We start from the raw sequence: 9,828 nt of genomic DNA, 5'->3' as shown, positions 1-9,828 counted from the left end.
CTCCTTTGTCATGAAACAGCAGCAGCATCAAATATAAAACTAACGTCGTGCTGGAAAGACGGACGATATAGTTAATGTGCCAGGCTCTGGGGGGGGGGACTCTTCACACAGGATGTGGTGAGCCCCCCCCCCCCCCCCCCTCGAGGTTCTTCACATGTGTGGAGGACATCGCTCGGGGGAGAGAGCACTCCCCCTCCTTCTCCTCTCCCACGCTGCTCTGTGACATCACAGCGTCCTGACAGACGAGGAGCAGGGAGCGAGGGAAAGTTTGCTCGGTTATTTTTACTGGAATTGTTTCCAGACGCTGGACTGTTCCTGATAATAAGTCAAACCTGCGATTCAGACGTCATCAGAGTGTTGTGTTTTACTGTCTGACCTTCACTTTGTCGTTCTTATGTTTAAGGGTTAAATCTTTAGTTTGAGCTTTTTAATGACTGAACACTTTTAAGACACTTAAATGATGATATTTAACACCAAAGTTCAGATTAACCCTTTCTTTTCTTCAGAACACAAACTGGAGATCCACGCTTCACTCTCGGATCATTATAGGTTTAATCCGTCCAAAACGTTCATGTTAGTACGTCAGCTCGATAAGGCGTCTGACTCCTCCACACTAGGTGGCGCTGTGCCCACTTTCAGCTCATTACCGTTGGACCTTCTTCTGACCTTGATGGCAAAGTGGCGTTTGTGTGTCGACCAGTGAAGACAGAATGAATGAGTGAGCGTCAACATACCCTCTATAGTCCACTTAATGTATCCCACAATGCATTGTGAAACGTAATATACAACTGATGGTCACTATCCAAGCCATATATCCCATCATGCATTTTGGTTCAAAGATTTTTACAAGTGGATAGTGGCGTTTGACTCTCAGATGGAGCATGCTAACCACTAGGCTACCAGCGCCCCCTTTCACTGGTTTTTAAAAGTCCAGTTTTAGTGGGACTGACGTCAAATAAACATCATCTGACTGACTGTAGCTTTATTCAGAGACACAGCTCAGCCTCGTCTGATTGGGTTAATATGAGAAGCCCTCTGATTGGCTGGTTTAACGTAGCTGTAACAGCGCCATCACTCCCTCGTCACTATATATTGACCACACCATTATGTAGTGCTGCCGGAGTTCTGAGTGAGCGTCATCATACTATAGTCCACTCGATGTATCCCACAATGCATTGTGAATAGTAGTGTACGACAGCCCTTGAAGGTCAATTAAAAAAAATAAAAATAAATGGGGGGCTTTTTGTGTCTTTATTGTAGTGTGTGTGTTACTGAGAACATGTGTGGTGTGGTTGGGGTCAGATCTCTCACAGCTGTTGATTGGACTCTTATAGGGGGAGGGGAGGGGGCTGCACAGACCTTTTTTTGGGGGGGGATGGTTTGCCCCACTTTGATAATCTGACGGTGGATCATCTCATCCGTCTGATGTTGATGTAATGTCACCCTTGAGGTTCTGGTTTATCTCAGTCAGTAGAGCAAGTGTCCCGTGCTCAGAGGTGACGGTCCTCGTTGTTCTGGTTGCAGGTTTGACCCGATTCTGATCCTGATCCTGATGCTGATTGGTGCATATGGTCCCCCATTCGATCCCCACTTTCATGTCTCTGTGACGCTCTCTACTTCCAGTCGATCTCTAACCTTCTTTTCTCAGTAAAATCTTAGAAAAAGCAGACGCCGCTCAACGCCATCTCTCTATGTATATGATGTTTGTGCGCGTGTTTGTGTATGTATGTGTGTGTGCGTGCGTGCGTGCGTGTGTGTGTGTGTGTGTGTGTGTGTGTGTGTGTGTGTGTGTGTGTGTGTGTGTGTGTGTGTGTGTGTATCGTGTAATATTTTAATGGTCCTCTGGTTGATCTCTCCATCAGATAAAAATATTTTCCCATCATGCCCCTGTGTGTTTGACTCCTGATGACATCATCAGGTGAATGCTGGCAGCAGATTGTTTTTTTTTTTTTTACCTTTTTAATCTGGTATTAGTGTAAAAATAAAAGCCTCTTATCAACAGGATGAAAATCCTCTGAGAGTTTGAGCTGCAGCCAGCAGACTGTGTTCAGGTATCAGTGTCAGGGTGAGGAAGAGGAGAAGGAGGAGGAGTTAGAGGAGGAGTAGAGAGAGAGAGAGAGAGAGGAGGAAGAGGAGTAGAGAGAGAGAGAGAGAGAGGAGGAAGAGGAGTAGAGAGAGAGAGGAGGAGGAGAGAGAGGAGGAGAAGGAGTAGAGACAGAGAGGAGGAGAGAGATGAGGAGGAGAGAGAGGAGGAGTAGAAAGGAGGAGGAGTAGAGACAGAGAGGAGGAAGAGGAGGAGGAGAGAGATGAGGAAGAGGAGGGGGAGTAGAGAGAGAGAGGAGGAGGAGAAGTGAGAGCGGAGGAGGAGAGAGAGAGAGAGGAGGAGGTTGGTGATGATGATGTGTGGACACAGCATAGGATTAGAGTGTTTGTGGGGAAACCCTGTAAATGAAGTGGAGCATTAATTTCTGCTCGGATAGAGCCGCGAACGTATCATCTGTGTGTGCGCGTGTGTGTGTGCATTTGTGTGTGTGTGTGTGTGTGTGTGTGTGTGTGTGTGTGGGGGGGGGGAGTGTAAATCCTAAATGTCCAAACATAAAAGCCTATTAGTGGAGTAAAACATTTTGATCTATCAGAAACAATGTCAACACCCAACACATCTGCTGCAGCTTATCTACACAGACACACGTACACACGTACACACACACACACACACACACACACACACACACACACACACACACACACACACACACACACACACGCACATGCACACAGACAGACTGATGTAAAGCCAGTGAACACATTTAAGGAACAGATTGCTGTTTTACGTGTAATACCATCGGGGTCTCTGACCTCACATCATGTGAAAACCTGCAGTAGAAGCTGTTGAGGTCTTCAACCAGTCTATTGATACCTGCAGGGTGGGGGGCTGGGTCTACTGTAGCTTGTACTTCTCACTGGCCTTTTCAGACTTCTGAAGGGTCATTAGCTGAGAAGCTTTGTTTTAGTTTCTCAGTGTAGCTCATCTTAGCTAACCTGATCTCCCTCGTCAGCTTGTTCCTGGCCTGCTTGAGCAGGTCCCGGTCCCCACTCCTGTAGGTCTCCTCCTTGGCCTGACACGGCTTCCTAAGATGAGTTGTAAACCAGGGCTTGTTGTTGTTGTATGTGCAGAAGGTCCTGGTCTGCACACAAATGTCCTCACAGGAGCTGATGTAAGATGTCACAGTGTCAGTGAGTTCATCGAGGTTTGCTCATGCAGCTTCAACAATACTCCGATCAGTGCAGTCAAAGCAGGCCTGTAACTCCTGCTTTGGCTCCTCTGTCCATTTCTTAACAGTCCTTACTACAGGCTTAGCAGTTTTTAACTTCTGCCTGTAGGTCGGGATGAGGTGAATCAGACAGTGATCAGAGAGTCGTAGAGCTGCATGGGGAACAGAGCGATATGAGTCCTTTATTACTGTGTAGCAGTGGTCCAGTGTGTTAGCTCCTCTGGTGGGACACTTAATATGTTGTCTTTGGAAGTTCGTGGGTCAGATTTGCTCTGTTAAAATCACCCAGAATGATGAGCAGAGAGTCAGGAACGCCTTTGTTACACAGGCCTGAGGTGGGACATAGACACTGGCCAGAACAAACGAGGAGAACTCCTGCAGTGAATAAAAAGGTTTAAAGTTCATGACTGCTTCAACACTGTGACATCTATACACCAACTTTGTTTATTTAGAAGCATACTCCGCCTCCCCTCGTCTTCCCAGAAAGCTTCTTAAGCGGTCCGCTCTGAAGAGCTGACAGTCTGGTAGGTAAAGTGAGCTGTCCGGGATGTGTTCCCTGAGCCAGGTTTCAGTGAAACACAGGGCGGCGGATCTGCAAAGGTCTGAGTATTTAGGAGCAGCAGTTTGTCCATCTTATTAGCCAGGGAGCGGACATTCGCCAGGTGAATGGATGGGAGCGCAGTGGGTAATCCCAGCTGCCTCAGTTTAACGAGTGCGCCTGCTCGCTTTCCCCGCTTACTCCGTGTGTATGCGAGTACCGTCCCCGAGTACTGCTGTTTAACAGCCTCCTTCTCTTTTAGTCTTCTGCACTAATACACCAAGTCAACAAACTGATTCTGATAGACACTTCCCTTCACATCCTTAGAAATAAACCCTCTTTCCCACTCTACCGTGGAAATAAACTTTATAATTTGAGTTTTTTCTTTGCACAGCCATCGTCATTGTCCGTCATAAATCTGCCTTAACAGACTTTGAAATAGCACCAAATTTCTCAATTTTGCTCAGCTAGCGTACTGCGAAAAATAAAGCTAAAGTGAACAAAACTGCAGTCCACTTGAGGCTGGTTTCAAAAGACCCAGTAGTCTGTTTTAACAGCCGAGTTAAACATGTTTGTATCCTGGTTTAAAAAAAGATTTTGGGCTGATTAGTTGTTGAATTTTCTTCATAACTAACCTGTTCTGATTTTATGAAGGCTATGAGTTATGATAATTAGAAGCGTGGCGAAGTTCAGCTTTCAGCTCGTTGAGATCTGCGTTCAGAGGAAACCTGAAACAGCTGTTTGTAATAACTCAGCATCACTAAAACATCATCAGCTGCTGGTGCTGAATGTACAGACGAGTATGATGTGTGTGTGTGTGTGTGTGTGTGTGTGTGTGTGTGTTCAGGCCCTGCAGACATACTCACAAACATGAAGAAAGCACAAAGTTTCACTGAGCATCAGAGCCCCCCCCCCCTCCAGTGTAGATGGACTGTGGCCCTGAGAGGAAAAATCCCCAGGCTGACACCATGAACTGGTCCAGATTCAGCTCAGTGCAGTGTCTCCTGCAGCTTTAATGTTTCCACATCACTGAGAGCCAGTGAACCAGCAGACCCCCCAACATAGCCCATCCCACCCCACACCCCATCACCATCGCCCATGATCCCCTTTAAAACCAGAACAACTATGACTAAGCTATTGAACTTTATGAGCACAAACTGTGAGCTCAGCTTGATGATAGTCTTCATGTAATTAATGAGACATCAGAATATATTTATGTTAAATCCGTAATCATGGAGACGGTTATAGGAAGTTCAATAACTTTTGTGTTAGTGTTCGTTTAATTTGAGTTCCTCTTATCGGCCCTCCTCTACTCTGATAATCTGGAGGACACAGCAACGCAGATGCCTCATTCATAAAGCTGTAAATCATGGAGTTATACTCATTTTTAACTCATCAGATGAATAATTAAAACTAAAATCAGGAAAATAACTGCTGTGTCATGAATCAGCATGAAAATAACTAACTACAATAGCAGAGAGCATGTTAGAGAAACATTTATCTCACGTGTATTTTGTTTTTAAAGTTTGAACAATTAAAGGTGATGATCATACTCTGGTTGTGTGTATTCGAGGACCTACCTCTGGTTGTGTGTATACAAGGACCTTCCTCTGGCTGTGTGTATGAGAGGACCTTCCTCTGGTTGTGTGTATGTGAAAACCGTCCTCTGGTTTTGTGTATGCGAAAACCGTCCTCTGGTCGTGTGTATGCGAGGACCTTCCTCTGGTTTTGTGTATGCGAAAACCGTCCTCTGGTCGTGTGTATGCGAGGACCTTCCTCTGGTCGTGTGTATGCGAAGACCGTCCTCTGGTCGTGTGTATGCGAGGACCTTCCTCTGTTTGTGTGTATGTGAGGACCTTTCTCTGGTTGTGTGTATACGAGGACCTTCCGCTGACTGTCTGTATAGGAGGACCTTCCTCTGGTTGTGTGTATTCGAGGACCTACCTCTGGTTGTGTGTATACAAGGACCTTCCTCTGGCTGTGTGTATGAGAGGACCTTCCTCTGGTTGTGTGTATGTGAAAACCGTCCTCTGGTTTTGTGTATGCGAAAACCGTCCTCTGGTCGTGTGTATGCGAGGACCTTCCTCTGGTCGTGTGTATGCGAGGACCGTCCTCTGGTCGTGTGTATGCGAGGACCTTCCTCTGGTCGTGTGTATGCGAGGACCTTCCTCTGTTTGTGTGTATGTGAGGACCTTTCTCTGGTTGTGTGTATACGAGGACCTTCCGCTGACTGTCTGTATATGAGGACCTTCCTCTGGCTGTGAGTATGCGAGGACCTTCCCCTGGCTGTGAGTATGCGAGGACCTTCCTCTCGTTGTGTGTGTACGAGGACCTTCCTCTGGTTGTGTGTGTACGAGGACCTTCCTCTGGTTGTGTGTATAGGAGGACCTTCCTCTGGCTGTGAGTATGCGAGGACCTTCCTCTGGCTGTGAGTATGCGAGGACCTTCCTCTCGTGCGTATGAGGACCTTCCTCTCGTTGTGTGTGTACGAGGACCTTCCTCTGGTTGTGTGTATAGGAGGACCTTCCTCTGGCTGTGAGTATGCGAGGACCTTCCTCTGGCTGTGAGTATGCGAGGACCTTCCTCTGGCTGTGAGTATGCGAGGACCTTCCTCTCGTGCGTATGAGGACCTTCCTCTCGTTGTGTGTATACGAGGCCCTTCCTCTCGTTGTGTGTATACGAGGACCTTCCTCTGGTTGTGTGTGTGCGAGGACCGTCCTCTGGTTATGTGTATGAGAGGACCGTCCTCTGGTTTTGTGTATGCGAGGATTGTCCTCTGGTTGTGTGTATGCAAAGACCTTCCTCTGGTTGTGTGTATACGAGGACCGTCTTCTGGCTGTGGGTATACAAGGACCTTCCTCTGGTTGTGTGTATGCAAGGACCGTCCTCTGGTTGTGTGTATGCGAAAACCGTCCTCTGGTTGTGTATATACGAGGACCTTCCTCTGGTTGTGTGTATGCAAGGACCTTCCTCTGGTTGTGTGTATGCGAGGACCGTCCTCTGGTTGTGTATATACGAGGACCTTCCTCTGGTTGTGTGTATGCGAGGACCGTCCTCTGGTTGTGTGTATACGAGGACCTTCCTCTGGTTGTGCGTATTCGAGGACCGTCCTCTGGTTGTGCGTATGCGAGGACCTTCCTCTGGTTGTGCGTATGCGAGGACCTTCCTCTGGTTGTGCGTATGCGAGGACCTTCCTCTGGTTGTGCGTATGCGAGGACCTTCCTCTGGTTGTGCGTATGCGAGGACCTTCCTCTGGTTGTGCGTATACGAGGACCTTCCTTTGGTTGTGTGTATAGGAGGACCTTCCTCTGGCTGTCTGTATAGGAGGACCTTCCTCTCGTTGTGCGTATGCGAGGACCTTCCTCTGGTTGTGCGTATGCGAGGACCTTCCTCTGGTTGTGCGTATGCGAGGACCTTCCTCTGGTTGTGCGTATACGAGGACCTTCCTTTGGTTGTGTGTATAGGAGGACCTTCCTCTGGCTGTCTGTATAGGAGGACCTTCCTCTCGTTGTGTATATATGAGGATCTTCCTCTCGTTGTGTGTATACGAGGACCTTCCTCTGGTTGTGTGTATACGAGGACCTTCCTCTGGTTGTGTGTATGCGAGGACCTTCCTCTGGCTGTCTGTATACGAGGACCTTCCTCTGTTGTGTGTATAAGAGGACCTTCCTCTGGCTGTCTGTATGCAAGGACCTTCCTCTGGCTGTCTGTATACGAGGACCTTCCTCTGGTTGTGTGTATACGAGGACCTTCCTCTCGTTGTGTGTATAAGAGGAATATCCTCTGATTGTGTGTATACGAGGTCTCTTGGTTGGTTGTGTGGACATAGAGCTCATCACTGTATGCCCTCCTGCTGCTACCACAGCATCCTTGTCTCTCTCAGCATCGTCGTTTTTTCAGAGTTTTCAGAAGGATACAAACGTGTTTTTCAGGGGCGAACAGATAAAGATTTGATAGTGGTCGCCCCCCGGGGACTAGATGTGGTCTGAAAGGAGAATCGGGGACAGTTGTGAATGTGCGTTTGATTTCATAAAGCACACTGAGCTGCTTGTTGGGCTCCAGATGTGCTGCGTTCAGGCTCAGTCCATCAATGACGCCCTGTTCGCCTTGTTCTTCACACACTGAGGGGCCTGAGTCCACCTCAATGTGGTGGGGGGGCAGGTCGGGGGGGTCTGGGCTCCAAATTAGTCAGGTCATACTTCAACTGGTAAATAAATCACACATTGGTGTTAAGACACTAACCTACATGCAGACTTCTATTTCTATATTTTCCTATTTAATTGGCACAGTTTGATTGATTTACCATTTAGAGGCAAAATCACTTTAAAAATAAGGACGAAAAAATTATAAAAGAAACACATATTAGTTTAATCATGGAGAAAAAATAAGATTTAATCTAGTTAATTTTTCTATTTGTTTCTCACATTCTTTTTAATGAAATAAAACCCTTCCTGTATTGCGCAGGTCACAGAAGGGTCCTTATAATATAAACAGCTGTTGTTGACCAGGGTCTCCATTGTGTGTCTCAGTGTGATGTTTGTGTTTGTACACGTCATTAGGTATGGTGTTCAGGTACAGGTAAGTCTCACAGGTACATAAATATAAATTTTGATAAATTAAAATGTTATGGTCTGTTTTGATGTCACTCACAGGAGCCTGTAAAGGAAAATCAGCAGGGGATCTAACATTGAGCACTGTGCCATCATCAGTTTGTGCCACAGAGTCAATAACAGCACTTTATAACCAGTTCTTAAGGACTGTCGCATTACATGATGGGAGTTGTAGGATCCAGTGGGGAGCATCAGGTTCCACATTTGAGAGACAGCCTCACGTCTCTGTGGACCAGCGGGAGAACATGTTTTCATTCACCGGTTTGATTCTTACTTTGAAACACCTCTTTAAATATTCTCCACTATGGGAAAAGAAGTATCACTTCTGTACATTACCTCCCGAACATCTATAAGACAATAAGACAAAATTATTATATTAAAAAAGACGGACCAAATAGAGATAAACATTTTAAAACATGAGTACAATAAAATGAAATGAAACAAAATAAGTTCTTCAAAATCAGACAAGTTAGTATTTTATTTTATTTATTACACACTGAGGTTAGTTTAAACCTGATTCATCCTCTCAAAGTGCTCATGAACACCACACGCTGCTGAAACAATCAGGATGAACCCTTTTTACAATGTATTTATTGTGTGTGTGTGTGTGTGTGTGAGTGTGTGTTAGAAACACACAACATCCTTCGGCAACAGCGTCTCTTTCTTACATCAGAAAATCTGTGTGTGTGTGTGTGTGTGTGTTGAGTGTGTGTGTGTTAGAATAAGCTTTGTTACAGGACGACAGATTAAAATGTGCGATGTTTTATTTTGTGTTTTTTATCTGATGTAAATGATTTATTGTGTTTATGTATCTGCAGCAGCAGCAGATTATCTCTGAGCACAAAGTGTGTGTGTGTGTGTGTGTGTGTGTGTGCGCGCGCGCACGCGCGTGTGCGTGTGTGTGTGCGTGTGTGTGTGCGCGCGCGCATGTGTGTGTGTGTGTGTGCGCGTGTGTGTTTTGATGTGGGTGAGGAGGCCTCAGGGCTCCTCAGTCAGCGGAGGAGGAGGAGGAGGAGGAGAGGAGGAGCAGAAACAAAAAGACAGACGTTACATAAGCTGTGATCTGCATGAATATTCCTGAAATACCTGCATTAGAGGAAACTAATCTTCTTACGCACATGATGGGATGATGCACTCTGCAGCTGTGACAGGTGCTCAGCATCAGGACCAACATTATCGGGGGAGGGGGGGGTAATCCACATCTATGGGGCGCGGGCACCAACCACTGCGCCACCAGCGCCCCAGAACCAAGTCTTCACAGCACACAGAGGGAATTGTTCTGAAACACTAAAAACGATAAAATAATAAGTATGAACTTATAAATGGATACAATACTGAATCTGCGTTACTCTCACTGGACTTAATGTTTACATGCACACTGAGTTGGACTGCAAATCTGTATGAACTG

Source organism: Labrus bergylta, chromosome 13 (genome assembly GCF_963930695.1).
Source record: "Labrus bergylta chromosome 13, fLabBer1.1, whole genome shotgun sequence".
NCBI classification, from domain to species: domain Eukaryota; kingdom Metazoa; phylum Chordata; class Actinopteri; order Labriformes; family Labridae; genus Labrus; species Labrus bergylta.
The sequence above is the reverse complement of the archived record's forward strand: the minus strand, read 5'-3'. Positions refer to the sequence as shown.